Below are 17280 nucleotides of genomic sequence, written 5' to 3'. Positions count from 1 at the left end.
TGTTGCTGTTACTGCTGCTGTTACTGATGCTGTTACTGTTGCAGTTACTGTTGCTGTTACTGCTGCTGTTACTGATGCTGTTACTGTTGCTGTTACTGCTGCTGTTACTGCTGCTGTTACTGATGCTGTTACTGTTGCTGTTACTGTTGCTGTTGCTGTTACTGCTGCTGTTACTTATGCTGTTACTGCTACTGTTACTGCTGCTGTTACTGCTGTTAATGCTGCTGTTACTGCTGCTGTTACTGCTGCTGTTACTGCTTCTGTTACTGCTGCTGTTACCGCTTCTGTTACTGATGCTGTTACTGTTGCTGTTACTGCTGCTGTTACTGATGCTGTTACTGCTGCTGTTACTGATGCTGTTACTGCTGCTGTTACTGATGCTGTTACTGTTTCTGTTACTGTTGCTGTTACTGCTGCTGTTACTGATGCTGTAACTGCTGCTGTTACTGCTGCTGTTACTGATGCTGTTACTGTTGCTGTTACTGTTACTGCTGCTGTTACTGCTACTGTTACCGATGCTTTTACTGTTACTGTTGCTGTTGCTGTTACTGCTGCTGTTACTGATGCTGTTACTGCTGCTGTTACTGCTGCTGTTACTGCTGCTGTTACTGCTGCTGTTACTGCTGCTGTTACTGCTGCAGTTACTGCTGCTGGTACTGCTGCTGTTATTGATGCTGTTACTGTTGCTGTTACTGTTGCTGTTACTGATGCTGTTACTGTTGCTGTTACTGCTGCTGTTACTGATGCTGTTACTGCTGCTGTTACTGCTGCTGTTACTGCTGCTGTTACTGCTGCTGTTACTGTTGCTGTTACTGCTGCTGTTACTGCTGCTGTTACTGCTGCTGTTACTGCTGCTGTTACTGCTGCTGTTACTGTTGCTGTTACTGCTGCTGTTACTGTTGCTGTTACTGCTGCTGTTACTGTTGCTGTTACTGCTGCTGTTACTGATGCTGTTACTGTTGCTGTTACTGCTGCTGTTACTGATGCTGTTACTGTTGTTACTGTTGCTGTTGCTGTTACTGATGCTGTTACTACTACTGTTACTGCTGCTGTTACTGCTGCTGTTACTGCTGCTGTTACTGTTGCTGTTACTGCTGCTGTTACTGATGCTGTTACTGCTGCTGTTACTGCTGCTGTTACTGTTGCTGTTACTGCTGCTGTTACTGATACTGTTACTGCTACTGTTACTGCTGCTGTTACTGCTGCTGTTACTGCTGCTGTTACTGTTGCTGTTACTGCTGCTGTTACTGCTGCTGTTACTGCTGCTGTTACTGCTGCTGTTACTGCTGCTGTTACTGATGCTGTTACTGTTGCTGTTACTGCTGCTGTTACTGATGCTGTTACTGTTGCTGTTACTGTTGCTGCTGCTGTTACTGTTGCTGTTACTGCTGCTGTTACTGATGCTGTTACTGCTGCTGTTACTGCTGCTGTTACTGTTGCTGTTACTGCTGCTGTTACTGCTGCTGTTACTGCTGCTGTTACTGCTGCTGTTACTGCTGCTGTTACTGCTGCTGTTACTGCTGCTGTTACTGCTGCTGTTACTGTTACTGTTGCTGTTACTGTTTCTGCTACTGTTACTGCTGCTGTTACTGCTGCTATTACTGCTGCTGTTACTGCTGCTGTTACTGTTGCTGTTACTGCTGCTGTTACTGCTGCTGTTACTGTTGCTGTTACTGCTGCTGTTGCTGTTACTGTTGCTGTTACTGTTGCTGTTACTGCTGCTGTTACTGTTGCTGTTACTGCTGCTGTTACTGTTGCTGTTACTGCTGCTGTTACTGTTGCTGTTACTGTTGCTGTTACTGCTGCTGTTACTGTTGCTGTTACTGCTGCTGTTACTGTTGCTGTTACTGTTACTGTTGCTGTTACTGCTGCTGTTACTGTTGCTGTTACTGCTACTGTTACTGCTGCTGTTACTGCTGCTGTTACTGCTGCTGTTACTGCTGCTGTTACTGCTGCTGTTACTGCTGCTGTTACTGCTGCTGTTACTGCTGCTGTTACTGCTGCTGTTACTGATGCTGTTACTGTTGCTGTTACTGCTGCTGTTACTGATGCTGTTACTGCTGCTGTTACTGATGCTGTTACTGCTGCTGTTACTGATGCTGTTACTGTTTCTGTTACTGTTGCTGTTGCTGTTACTGCTGCTGTTACTGATGCTGTAACTGCTGCTGTTACTGCTGCTGTTACTGATGCTGTTACTGTTGCTGTTACTGTTACTGCTGCTGTTACTGCTGCTGTTACTGATGCTTTTACTGTTGCTGTTACTGCTGCTGTTACTGCTGCTGTTACTGCTGCTGTTACTGCTGCTGTTACTGCTGCTGTTACTGCTGCTGTTACTGCTGCTGTTACTGTTGCTGTTACTGCTACTGTTGCTGTTACTGTTGCTGTTACTGCTGCTGTTACTGTTGCTGTTACTGCTGCTGTTACTGTTGCTGTTACTGCTGCTGTTACTGTTGCTGTTACTGCTGCTGTTACTGTTGCTGTTACTGCTGCTGTTACTGCTGCTGTTACTGATGCTGTTACTGTTGCTGTTACTGCTGCTGTTACTGTTGCTGTTACTGTTGCTGTTACTGTTGCTGTTACTGCTGCTGTTACTGATGCTGTTGCTGTTGCTGTTACTGCTGCTGTTACTGCTGCTGTTACTGATGCTGTTACTGCTTCTGTTACTGTTGCTGTTGCTGTTACTGCTGCTGTTACTGATGCTGTTACTGCTACTGTTACTGCTGCTGTTACTGCTGCTGTTACTGCTGCTGTTACTGTTGCTGTTACTGCTGCTGTTACTGATGCTGTTACTGATGCTGTTACTGCTGCTGTTACTGATGCTGTTACTGTTGCTGTTACTGCTGCTGTTACTGCTACTGTTACTGCTACTGTTACTGCTGCTGTTACTGCTGCTGTTACTGCTGCTGTTACTGCTGCTGTTACTGCTGCTGTTACTGCTGCTGTTACTGCTGCTGTTACTGCTGCTGTTACTGCTGCTGTTGCTGTTGCTGTTACTGCTGCTGTTACTGATGCTGTTACTGCTGCTGTTACTGTTGCTGTTGCTGTTACTGCTGCTGTTACTGCTGCTGTTACTGCTGCTGTTACTGCTGCTGTTACTGCTGCTGTTACTGTTGCTGTTACTGCTGCTGTTACTGCTGCTGTTACTGTTGCTGTTACTGCTGCTGTTACTGCTGCTGTTACTGTTGCTGTTACTGTTGCTGTTACTGCTGCTGTTACTGTTACTGTTGCTGTTACTGCTGCTGTTACTGCTGTTACTGTTGCTGTTACTGTTGCTGTTACTGTTGTTACTGCTGCTGTTACTGCTGCTGTTACTGCTGCTGTTACTGCTGCTGTTACTGATGCTGTTACTGCTGCTGTTACTGATGCTGTTACTGCTGCTGTTACTGCTGCTGTTACTGCTGCTGTTACTGATGCTGTTACTGCTGCTGTTACTGCTGCTGTTACTGCTGCTGTTACTGCTGCTGTTACTGCTGCTGTTACTGCTGCTGTTACTGCTGCTGTTACTGCTGCTGTTACTGCTGCTGTTACTGATGCTGTTACTGTTACTGTTAGTGCTGCTGTTACTGTTGTTACTGCTGCTGTTACTGTGGCTGTTACTGTTGCTGCTACTGCTGTTGATACTGATGCTGTTACTGTTGCTGTTACTGTTGCTGCTACTGTTGCTGTTACTGTTGCTGCTGTTACTGTTGCTGCTGTTACTGCTGCTGTTACTGCTGCTGTTACTGCTGCTGTTACTGCTGCTGTTACTGCTGCTGTTACTGATGCTGTTACTGTTGCTGTTACTGTTGCTGTTGCTGTTACTGCTGCTGTTACTGATGCTGTTACTGCTGCTGTTACTGCTGCTGTTACTGCTGCTGTTACTGATGCTGTTACTGTTGCTGTTACTGTTGCTGTTGCTGTTACTGCTGCTGTTACTGATGCTGTTACTGATGCTGTTACTGCTGCTGTTACTGCTGCTGTTACTGCTGCTGTTACTGATGCTGTTACTGCTGCTGTTACTGTTGCTGTTGCTGTTACTGCTGCTGTTACTGATGCTGTTACTGCTGCTGTTACTGCTGCTGTTACTGCTGCTGTTACTGCTGCTGTTACTGTTGCTGTTACTGCTGCTGTTACTGTTGCTGTTACTGCTGCTGTTACTGTTGTTACTGCTGCTGTTGCTGTTAGTGCTGCTGTTACTGCTGCTGCTACCGTTGCTGTTACTGCTGCTGTTACTGTTGCTGTTACTGCTGCTGTTTCTGTTGTTGTTACTGCTGCTGTTACTCTTTGTTACTGTTGCTGTTACCGTTGTTGTTACTGCTGTTACTGCTGCTGTTACTGCTGCTGTTACTGCTGCTGTTACTGCTGCTGTTACTGCTGCTGTTACTGCTGCTGTTACTGCTGCTGTTACTGCTGCTGTTACTGCTGCTGTTACTGCTGCTGTTACTGCTGCTGTTACTGCTGCTGCTTCTGAATGTTGCTGTTACTGCTGCTGTTACTGCTGCTGTTACTGCTGCTGTTACTGTTGCTGTTACTGCTGCTGTTACTGTTGATGTTGCTGCTGTTACTGTTGCTGTTACTGCTGCTCTTACTGTTGCTGTTACTGCTGCTGTTACTGTTGATGTTACTGCTGTTACTGTTGCTGTTACTGCTGCTCTTACTGTTGCTGTTACTGCTGCTGTTACTGTTGCTGTTACTGCTGCTGTTACTGTTGCTGTTACTGCTGCTGTTACTGCTGCTGTTACTGCTGCTGTTACTGTTGCTGTTACTGCTGCTGTTACTGCTGCTGTTACTGCTGCTGTTACTGCTGCTGTTACTGCTGCTGTTACTGCTGCTGTTACCTATGTTACTGCTGCTGCTACCGTTGCTGTTACTGCTGCTGTTACTGCTGCTGTTACTGTTGCTGTTACTGCTGCTGTTACTGTTGCTGTTACTGTTGCTGTTACTGCTGCTGTTACTGCTGCTGTTACTGTTGCTGTTACTGCTGCTGTTACCTCTACCATTACTACTGCTGCTGTTACTGCTGCTGTTACTGCTGTTGCTGTTTCTCCTACAGTAAACACAGGGATACCACTACCGTTCTCCTACAGTAAACACAGGGATACCACTATCATTCTCCTACAGTAAACACAGGGATACCATTACCATTCTCCTACAGTAAACACAGGGATACCACTACCATTCTCATACAGTAAACTCAGGGATACCACTAACATTCTCCTACAGTAAACACAGGGATACCACTACCATTCTCCTACAGTAAACACAGGGATACCACTACCATTCTCCTACAGTAAACACAGGGATACCACTATCATTCTCCTACAGTAAACACAGGGATACCATTACCATTCTCCTACAGTAAACACAGGGATACCACTACCATTCTCATACAGTAAACTCAGGGATACCACTAACATTCTCCTACAGTAAACACAGGGATACCACTACCATTCTCCTACAGTAAGCACAGGGATACCACTATCATTCTCCTACAGTAAACACAGGGATACCACTACCATTTTCCTACAGTAAACACAGGGATACCACTATCATTCTCCTACAGTAAACACAGGGATACCACTACCATTCTCCTACAGTAAACACAGGGATACCACTACTATTCTCCTACAGTAAACACAGGGATACCACTACTTTTCTCCTACAGTAAACACAGGTATACCACTACCATTCTCCTACAGTAAACACAGGGATACCACTACAATTCTCCTACAGTAAACACAGGGATACCACTACTATTCTCCTACAGTAAACACAGGGATACCACTACCATTCTCCTACAGTAAACACAGGGATACCACTACCATTCTCCTACAGTAAACACAGGGATACCACTACCATTTTCCTACAGTAAACACAGGGATACCACTACCATTCTCCTACAGAAAACACAGGGATACCACTACCATTCTCCTACAGTGAACACAGGGATACCACTACCATTCTCCTACAGTAAACACAGGGATACCACTACCATTCTTCTACAGTAAACACAGGGATACCTCTACCATTCTAAACACAGGGATACCACTACCATTCTTCTACAGTAAACACAGGGATACCACTATCATTCTCCTACAGTAAACACAGGGATACTACTACCATTCTCCTACAGTAAACACAGGGATACCACTACCATTCTCCTACAGTAAACACAGGGATACCACTATCATTCTCCTACAGTAAACACAGGGATACCATTACCATTCTCCTACAGTAAACACAGGGATACCACTACCATTCTCATACAGTAAACTCAGGGATACCACTAACATTCTCCTACAGTAAACACAGGGATACCACTACCATTCTCCTACAGTAAGCACAGGGATACCACTATCATTCTCCTACAGTAAACACAGGGATACCACTACCATTTTCCTACAGTAAACACAGGGATACCACTACCATTCTCCTACAGTAAACACAGGGATACCACTATCATTCTCCTACAGTAAACACAGGGATACCACTACCATTCTCCTACAGTAAACACAGGGATACCACTACAATTCTCCTACAGTACACACAGGGATACCACTACTATTCTCCTACAGTAAACACAGGGATACCACTACTATTCTCCTACAGTAAACACAGGGATACCACTACAATTCTCCTACAGTACACACAGGGATACCACTACTATTCTCCTACAGTAAACACAGGTATACCACTACCATTCTCCTACAGTAAACACAGGGATACCACTACAATTCTCCTACAGTAAACACAGGGATACCACTACTATTCTCCTACAGTAAACACAGGGATACCACTACCATTCTCCTACAGTAAACACAGGGATACCACTACCATTCTCCTACAGTAAACACAGGGATAACACTACAATTGTCCTACAGTAAACACAGGGATACCACTACCACTCTCCTACAGTAAACACAGGGATACCACTACCATTCTCCTACAGTAAGCACAGGGATACCACTATCATTCTCCTACAGTAAACACAGGGATACCACTACCATTTTCCTACAGTAAACACAGGGATACCACTACAATTCTCCTACAGTAAACACAGGGATACCACTACTATTCTCCTACAGTAAACACAGGGATACCACTACTTTTCTCCTACAGTAAACACAGGTATACCACTACCATTCTCCTACAGTAAACCCAGGGATACCACTACAATTCTCCTACAGTAAACACAGGGATACCACTACTATTCTCCTACAGTAAACACAGGGATACCACTACCATTCTCCTACAGTAAACACAGGGATACCACTACCATTCTCCTACAGTAAACACAGGGATAACACTACAATTGTCCTACAGTAAACACAGGGATACCACTACTATTCTCCTACAGTAAACACAGGGATACCACTACTTTTCTCCTACAGTAAACACAGGTATACCACTACCATTCTCCTACAGTAAACACAGGGATACCACTACAATTCTCCTACAGTAAACACAGGGATACCACTACTATTCTCCTACAGTAAACACAGGGATACCACTACCATTCTCCTACAGTAAACACAGGGATACCACTACCATTCTCCTACAGTAAACACAGGGATAACACTACAATTGTCCTACAGTAAACACAGGGATACCACTACCACTCTCCTACAGTAAACACAGGGATACCACTGCCACGCTCCTACAGTAAACACAGGGATACTACCACCATTCTCCAACACTAAACCCAGAGGGATACCCAATAATTACAGCCCTGTATACCTTGTCTCAATAATTGATTCCCTGTCCTAATTATCAATCTTTTACCTCAATGTTACAATGTTACATTGACTTATTGAATATTCTCCTCTAATTAACCCAACGACTGGAGCAATAATAATAATAATAATAATAATAATAATAATAATAATAATAATAATAATAATAATATTTATATCTACATGGTACAACTTATACAGACCATAGCTCACACCTATGACATACTATATAGAAAGTTCCTGGTTATGTAGAGGATTTCCCACAACTTAGGTTAATTTTGAACCCAGGATGCTACCCACACCAGTCACCTAACGTCCAGGTACCTACTTACTACTAGGTGAACAGTAACAGCAGGTATCTCAAGGAAACAAGCTCCAATGTTTGCACCCTTACCAGGGATCGAACCTCGCAGCTCAGTGTGTGAGTTGAGTGCGCTACCATCCAAGCCACGGAACACCACAGACTTACCTCAAGTTTAGTCGACCACAGTTTTGTGTCTCGTACCTACAAAACTTGTTTTGTACACACACACACACACACACACACACACACACACACACACACACACACACACACACACACACACACACATATGTATATATATATATATATATATATATATATATATATATATATATATATATATATATATATATATATAAATTTATATATATATATATATATATATATATATATAGATATATGCAAAACAACCACTGTGAAAGAATAGAGAAGTTCCAAGCGCTTTCGTGACTACTCACATTATCAAGGAACAATGAAAGTAAAGCATCAAAGGAAGGTATATAAAGGGGTAGCCCACACCTCACTATCAGATCCCACAACAAAGCAACACCTGACGCGCGACAGCAGGCCCGCCGGCCCAACTAGAGATTATCATCTAAGAGATTAGTCCAGAGTTCATAGATGAGGAAATATCCAAAATTTATGAAATAGGTAATGATTTAAAATACCCAAGAAATGTAATTGATAAATCTTTTAAAGTTGCTAGAAATACTTTTTACAATCCAAAAAGGGACAACCAGCCTTATTCAACTAAAAATATGTTGGTTCTCCCTTACCACGAAAACTTGGTTGATATGCTTTCTCTTCTTAAGACTTTTAATATTAAAGTTGTATTCAAAAATCTTGATACAGTAAAAAAACTTTTGATAAAGAATTCCCCCCAAAATGCTGATGGATGTGTCTATAAGATTCCTTGTAAAATTTGCGATAAAGTTTATTACGGTCAAACTGGTAAAATTCTCGAACTAAGATTAAAACAACATAAATATAGCATTAGAACTGGACAAGATTCCAATGCTCTATTTATTCATGTAAGAGGTTTTAACCATCCAATTGATTTTCAAAAAGTTGAGAAAGTAGTATCAAGCAAGTCCATGGTCGACAGGAATATAATTGAATCTTGTTTCATAAAAAGCAGTTTTGACAATAATATGAATATTTCCTTTGGTTTATATAAATTAGATCCATTTATAATTAATAGAATTTGGGAAGAATTTAATAATACACTGGACAAATAATAATTTTTTAAATTTCTTATTTCTTGGGTAAAATAGTTTGTTGGTGGGTTGTATGAAGGGCCTGTCTAGTTGGGCCGGCGGGCCTGCTGTCTCGCGTCAGGTGTTGCTTTGTTGTGGGATCTGATAGTGAGGTGTGAGCTACCCCTTTATATACCTTCCTTTGATGCTTTACTTTCATTGTTCCTTGATAATGTGAGTAGTCACGAAAGCGCTTGGAGCTTCTCTATTCTTTCACAGTGGTTGTTTTGCATATATATATATATATATATATATATATATATATATATATATATATATATATATATATATATATATATATATATAGGGAGAGAGAGAGAGAGAGAGAGAGAGAGTGTGTGTGTGAGAGAGAGAGAGAGAGAGAGAGAGAGAGAGAGAGAGAGAGAGAGAGAGAGAGAGAGAGAGAGAGAGAGAGAGAGAGAGAATTAAAATAAGGGTTGGATGCGATAAGTGTGTCATAATAAGCGTGTATGCATCTGGAGAAGAGAGGAATGCAGAGGAGAGAGAGAGATTTTGGGAGATGTTAAGTGAATGTATAGGAGCCTTTGAACCAAGTGAGAGAGTAATTGTGGTAGGGGACCTGAATGCTAAAGTAGGAGAAACTTTTAGAGAGGGTGTGGTAGGTAAGTTTGGGGTGCCAGGTGTAAATGATAATGGGAGCCCTTTGATTGAACTTTGTATAGAAAGGGGTTTAGTTATAGGTAATTCATATTTTAAGAAAAAGAGGATAAATAAGTATACAAGATATGATGTAGGGCGAAATGACAGTAGTTTGTTGGATTATGTATTGGTAGATAAAAGACTGTTGAGTAGACTTCAGGATGTACATGTTTATAGAGGGGCCACAGATATATCAGATCACTTTCTAGTTGTAGCTACACTGAGAGTAAAAGGTAGATGGGATACAAGAAGAATAGAAGCATCAGGGAAGAGAGAGGTGAAGGTTTATAAACTAAAAGAGGAGGCAGTTAGGGAAAGATATAAACAGCTATTGGAGGATAGATGGGCTAATGAGAGCATAGGCAATGGGGTCGAAGAGGTATGGGGTAGGTTTAAAAATGTAGTGTTAGAGTGTTCAGCAGAAGTTTGTGGTTACAGGAAAGTGGGTGCGGGAGGGAAGAGGAGCGATTGGTGGAATGATGATGTAAAGAGAGTAGTAAGGGAGAAAAAGTTAGCATATGAGAAGTTTTTACAAAGTAGAAGTGATGCAAGGAGGGAAGAGTATATGGAGAAAAAGAGAGAGATTAACAGAGTGGTGATGCAATGTAAAAAGAGAGCAAATGAGAGAGTGGGTGAGATGTTATCAACAAATTTTGTTGAAAATAAGAAAAAGTTTTGGAGTGAGATTAACAAGTTAAGAAAGCCTAGAGAACAAATGGATTTGTCAGTTAAAAATAGGAGAGGAGAGTTATTAAATGGAGAGTTAGAGGTATTGGGAAGATGGAGGGAATATTTTGAGTAATTGTTAAATGTTGATGAAGATAGGGAAGCTGTGATTTCGTGTATAGGGCAAGGAGGAATAACATCTTGTAGGAGTGAGGAAGAGCCAGTTGTGAGTGTGGGGGAAGTTCGTGAGGCAGTAGGTAAAATGAAAGGGGGTAAGGCAGCCGGGATTGATGGGATAAAGATAGAAATGTTAAAAGCAGGTGGGGATATAGTTTTGGAGTGGTTGGTGCAATTATTTAATAAATGTATGGAAGAGGGTAAGGTACCTAGGGATTGGCAGAGAGCATGCATAGTTCCTTTGTATAAAGGCAAAGGGGACAAAAGAGAGTGCAAAAATTATAGGGGGATAAGTCTGTTGAGTATACCTGGTAAAGTGTATGGTGTAGTTATTACTGAAAGAATTAAGAGTAAGACAGAGAGTAGGACAGCAGATGAACAAGGAGGCTTTAGAAAGAGTAGGGGGTGTGTGGGTATGTGACTTATTATATTAGGTTATGTATGTACATATGTATGTGTTTGTTGGAGACTTTTGATTGGCTGTTAGCTCTGTGTAAACTACCTGGTAGCTTGCTTCACTACTGGTGCTAGTGTTAAGCTGGTCACATGACATTGTATCTGCTGGCCTTCTCTCTCTCTCTCTCTCTCTCTCTCACTGTTCCTCACAGAAGCAACACCTTCTCTCTGCTATGTCTGGGAAAATGATGTTCTTCTCAGCTAGTGTAACATAAACAGTTTTTGGTAATGTTTTCGTTGATGAACTGGACATACTTCTCATATGTAACTCTTCACAAAGCATTATTTAGACTTAGTGATGCGATAAGATGACAGTAAACAGGTAATATTGGAATATGCAGAACAACCACTGTGAAAAATTAGTGAAATTCCAAGCGCTTTCGTGATTTCTCACGAGAACGCTTGGTATGTGGAAAGTAGATAATGTGAGAAATTGCAAAAAAATTTAGAATTTTACTCGTTTTTGACAGTGGTTGTTGTGTGAACTTAGTGATATTTGAAGTTTTCAGTGGTTGTGTATCGTGGAGACTATATCTCTGGTCCAGAGTTCGACTTTTGACCTACAGTTGTTCTGGCATCTATGCACTGGTGTAGTCGGGGAATGGAATTGCTAAAGTTAGTTACAGTAATAAGGGAGTTAAGCTTCTCATGGAGAATCTGCTGTTGGTCATCAGTTTGGATCATTTTAGATTTCCTTGGTTCTTGCTTGACGTTGTGTTCTTCAAAGCTGCTTACAACACTATTGCTGTTTGGTGAAGGGTCGTTATATTGTTCAAGCAAGATGTGTGTTTGCCTATACCACTGCTACCACCACTACCACGACCACTACCATCACCACTACCATCACCACTCCATTACCACCACTAATATCATCAACATTACCACCACCACCACTACTACCATCACCACTACCACCACCACCACTACCACCACCACTACCTCCTAAACTGCCATCAAAACTACCACCACCAGAACAACCACCATCACTACCACTACCACCACCAACCCCCACCACCACCAGTAATGAAGGTAATACTTACTCAACAAGTATAAACGTTTGTGGAAGTGATAATGGTCTGAGAGAAAGACCAGACTCGTTACCCAGACCAAATTATCCTTACGAGGTCCCTGACCCCCATGTGTATTATTAAAGATGAGAGTATGTGGTGGTAGTGGTGGTAGTAGTAGTAGTGGTGGTTGTGGTGGTCGTGGTAGTGGTGGTAGTGGTGGTAGTAGTAGCAGTGGTGGTTGTGGTGGTCGTGGTGGTCGTGGTGGTCGTGGTTGTGGTGGTCGTGGTGGTCGTGGTGGTGGTAGTTGTGGTGGTCGTGGTGGTCGTGGTGGTGGTGGTAGTGGTGGTAGTAGCAGTGGTGGTTGTGGTGGTTGTGGTGGTTGTGGTGGTCGTGGTGGTCGTGGTAGTAGTAGCAGTGGTGGTTGTGGTGGTCGTGGTGGTGGTGGTAGTAGTAGCAGTGGTGGTTGTGGTGGTCGTGGTGGTGGTGGTAGTAGTAGCAGTGGTGGTCGTGGTGGTCGTGGTAGTAGTAGTAGTAGTAGTGGTGGTAGTAGTAGTAGTGGTGGTTGTGGTGGTTGTAGTAGTGGTGGTGGTAGTAGTAGCAGTGGTGGTTGTGGTGGTCGTGGTAGTGGTGGTAGTAGTAGTAGTGGTGGTTGTGGTGGTCGTAGTAGTGGTGGTGGTAGTAGTGGTGGTAGTGGTAGCAGTAGTGGTGGCCCTAGTAGTAGTGGAAGTGGTGGTCGTAATAGTGGTGATAGCAGTGGTGGTCATTATAGTGGTGGTTGTGGTGGTCGTAGTAGTGGTGTCGTAGCAGTGGTCGTGTGTACTTGTGTTGTCCTTTATACCAACCTATATATATAGTTGCAGGGTCGTGTCATAGCTCCTGGTTCCTGCACTTGTGCCAACACACACATACACAAACCCTCCAGAACACACCTATGCAAAAGAAACCGAAATATGATACACCAATACAGAGGAAATAACAAATAAGTGGAAGGAATGACAGAATATAATCATGGAGGTATCCACAGACATCATGGCATTCACATGGGAGAAGTCAAACTACAAGAGATGGGGCTACCCTGGCATGAGGAATTTCCTGCATGAAGTTCAGTGGGATGAGGAATTTCCTGCATGATGTTCAGTGGGACAGAGAACTGGTGGGATAAACAGTGAATGAAATGGTGGAATATGTGACAACAAATTGGAAGGAAGAAGAGGAGGGGTTCGTACCCAATGAAGACCAGAACCAGTCCTTGGTTCACCCAAAAGTGTGCTAGAGAATGGAAGATGTGTAGGAGACAAAGGACACACCATCACCACCACTACCATTACTACTACCACTACCACCACCACTACCACCACCACTACTGCCACCACTACCAACAACAACCACAACAACAACAATTAAGATATAAGCCAGTCAGTACAATAAAATAATTCTTGTTCTCTCCTCCCTAGTGTAATCCTCTCTTTATTCTCCCGCTTCCCCCTTTCATCCATTTTTCCCTTATCCATTTCATTTTTAATATTCTTCTCTCTCTTCTTTCTTTATCTTCCTCATCCTCTTCCTCCTCCTCTTTCTTCTCTTACTAATGTTTATTCCTCTCTCTCTCTCTCTCTCTCTCTCTCTCTCTCTCTCTCTCTCTCTCTCTCTCTCTCTCTCTCTCTCTCTCTCTCTCTCTCTCTCTCTCTCTCGCTCTCACTACAACATTATATACAGTGCTGAGGGATAGGAATACTGTTGCCTTCACTGCTTTCACTGTTGCCTTCACTGCTTTCACTGTTGCCTTCACTGCTTTCACTGTTGCCTTCACTGCTTTCACTGCTTCCTTCACTGCTTCCTTCACTGCTTCCTTCACTGCTTTCACTGTTGCATTCACTGCTTCCTTCACTGCTTTCACTGCTGCCTTCACTGCTTTCACTGTTGCCTTCACTGCTTCCTTCACTGCTTTCACTGCTGCCTTCACTGCTTTCACTGTTGCCTTCACTGCTTTCACTGCTGCTTTCACTGCTTCCTTCACTGCTTCCTTCACTGCTTCCTCCACTGCTTCCTTCACTGCTTCCTTCGCTGCTTCCTTCACTGCTTTCACTGTTGCCTTCACTGCTTCCTTCACTGCTTTCACTGTTGCCTTCACTGCTTTCACTGCTTCCTTAACTGCTTTCACTGCTGCCTTCACTGCTTTCACTGTTCCTTCACTGCTTCCTTCACTGCTTTCACTGCTGCCTTCACTGCTTTCACTGCTGATTTCACTGCTTTCACTGTTGTCTTCACTTCTGCCTTCACTGCTTTCACTGCTGCCTTCACTGCTTTCACTGTTGCCTTCACTGCTTTCACTGCTTCCTTAACTGCTTTCACTGCTGCCATCACTGCTTTCACTGCTTCACTCTTTGTCTATAGAAACCGCTTTTCTGCATTCATTCCAGCTGACAGAAGTGACTGTACCAGCTGACAGAAGTGACTGTACCAGCTGACAAGTGACTGTACCAGCTGACAGAAGTGACTGTACCAGCTGACAGAAGTGACTGTACCAGCTGACAAGTGACTGTACCAGCTGACAAGTGGCTGTACCAGCTGACAAGTGACTGTACCAGCTGACAAGTGACTGTACCAGCTGACAAGTAACTGTACCAGCTGACAGAAGTGACTGTACCAGCTGACAAGTGACTGTACCAGCTGACAGAAGTGACTGTACCAGCTGACAAGTGACTGTACCAGCTGACAGAAGTGACTGTACCAGCTGACAAGTGACTGTACCAGCTGACAGAAGTGACTGTACCAGCTGACAGAAGTGACTGTACCAGCTGACAAGTGACTGTACCAGCTGACAAGTGGCTGTACCAGCTGACAAGTGACTGTACCAGCTGACAAGTGACTGTACCAGCTGACAAGTGACTGTACCAGCTGACAAGTGACTGTACCAGCTGACAGAAGTGACTGTACCAGCTGACAGAAGTGACTGTAATAGCTGACAGAAGTGACTGTACCAGCTGACAGAAGTGATTGTACCAGCTGACAAGTGGCTGTACCAGCTGAAAAGTGACTGTACCAGCTGACAAGTGACTGTACCAGCTGACAAGTGACTGTACCAGCTGACAAGTAACTGTACCAGCTGACAGAAGTGACTGTACCAGCTGACAAGTGACTGTACCAGCTGACAAGTGACTGTACCAGCTGACAAGTGACTGTACCAGCTGACAGAAGTGACTGTACCAGCTGACAGAAGTGACTGTACCAGCTGACAAGTGACTGTACCAGCTGACAAGTGACTGTACCAGCTGACAGAAGTGACTGTACCAGCTGATAGAAGTGACTGTACCAGCTGACAAGTGACTGTACCAGCTGACAAGTGACTACCAGCTGACAGAAATGACTGTACCAGCTGACAAGTGACTGTACCAGCTGACTAGTGACTGTACCAGCTGACAAGTGACTGTACCAGCTGACAAGTGACTGTACCAGCTGACAAGTGACTGTACCAGCTGTCAAGTGACTGTACCAGCTGACAGAAGTGACTGTACCAGCTGGCAAGTGACTGTACCAGCTGACAATTGACTGTACCAGCTGACAAGTGACTGTACCAGCTGACAAGTGACTGTACCAGCTGACACAAGTGACTGTACCAGCTGAAAGAAGTGACTGTACCAGCTGACAGAAGTGACTGTACCAGCTGACAGAAGTGACTGTACCAGCTGACAAGTGACTGTACCAGCTGACAGAAGTGACTGTACCAGCTGACAAGTGACTGTACCAGCTGACAAGTGACTGTACCAGCTGACAGAAGTGACTGTACCAGCTGACAAGTGACTGTACCAGCTGACTGAAGTGACTGTACCAGCTGACAGAAGTGACTGTACCAGCTGACAGAAGTGACTGTACCAGCTGACAAGTGACTGTACCAGCTGACAGAAGCGACTGTACCAGCTGACAGAAGTGACTGTACCAGCTGACAAGTGACTGTACCAGCTGACAAGTGACTGTACCAGCTGACAAGTGACTGTACCAGCTGACAAGTGACTGTACCAGCTGACAAGTGACTGTACCAGCTGACAGTCAGAAGTGATTGCACCAGCTGACAGTCAGAAGTGATTGCACCAGCTGCCAGTCAGAAGTGATTGCACCAGCTGACAGTCAGAAGTGACTGTACCAGCTGACAGTCAGAAGTGATTGCACCAGCTGACAATCAGAAGTGACTGTACCAGCTGACAGTAAGAAGTGATTGCACCAGCTGACAGTCAGAAGTGATTGCACCAGCTGACAGTCAGAAGTGACTGTACCAGCTGACAGAAGTGACTGTACCAGGTGTCAGTCAGAAGTGACTGTACCAGCTGACATTCAGAAGTGACTGTTCCAGCTGACAGTCAGAAGTGATTGCACCAGCTGACAGTCAGAAGTGACTGCACCAGCTGACAGTCAGAAGTGACTGCACCAGCTGACAGTCAGAAGTGACTGTACCAGCTGACAGTCAGAAGTGATTGCACCAGCTGACAGTCAGAAGTGACTGTACCAGCTGACAGTAAGAAGTGATTGTACCAGCTGACAGTCAGAAGTGATTGCACCAGCTGACAGTCAGAAGTGACTGTACCAGCTGACAGTCAGAAGTGATTGTGCCAGCTGACAGTCAGAAGTGACTGTACCAGCGGACAGTCAGAGGTGACTGACATGATAACCTCACTTCCAGAGTTCACTGGTAATTACTCTGGCTGACAGCACCTTTGTACAAAGCTCCTTTGTTTACGACACCTTTGCATCCTCTGTAGTGAAAGTATATAGAGGTGGAGAGCTCTAAATTGACTTCTATATAGCTCTGTTTAGAGCTTTGTCGAAATATGAGGACTGAAGAGTGAAACATGACTTGATAAAGCTCTACACAGAGTGAAACATGACTTGATAAAGCTCTACACAGAGTGAAACATGACTTGATAAAGCTCTACACAGAGTGAAACATGACTTGATAAAGCTTTACACAGAGTGAAACATGACTTGATAAAGCTCTACACAGAGTGAAACATGACTTGATAAAGCTCTACACAGAGTGAAACATG

Source organism: Cherax quadricarinatus, chromosome 99 (assembly GCF_038502225.1).
Source record: "Cherax quadricarinatus isolate ZL_2023a chromosome 99, ASM3850222v1, whole genome shotgun sequence".
NCBI classification, from domain to species: Eukaryota; Metazoa; Arthropoda; class Malacostraca; order Decapoda; family Parastacidae; genus Cherax; species Cherax quadricarinatus.
The sequence above is the reverse complement of the archived record's forward strand: the minus strand, read 5'-3'. Positions refer to the sequence as shown.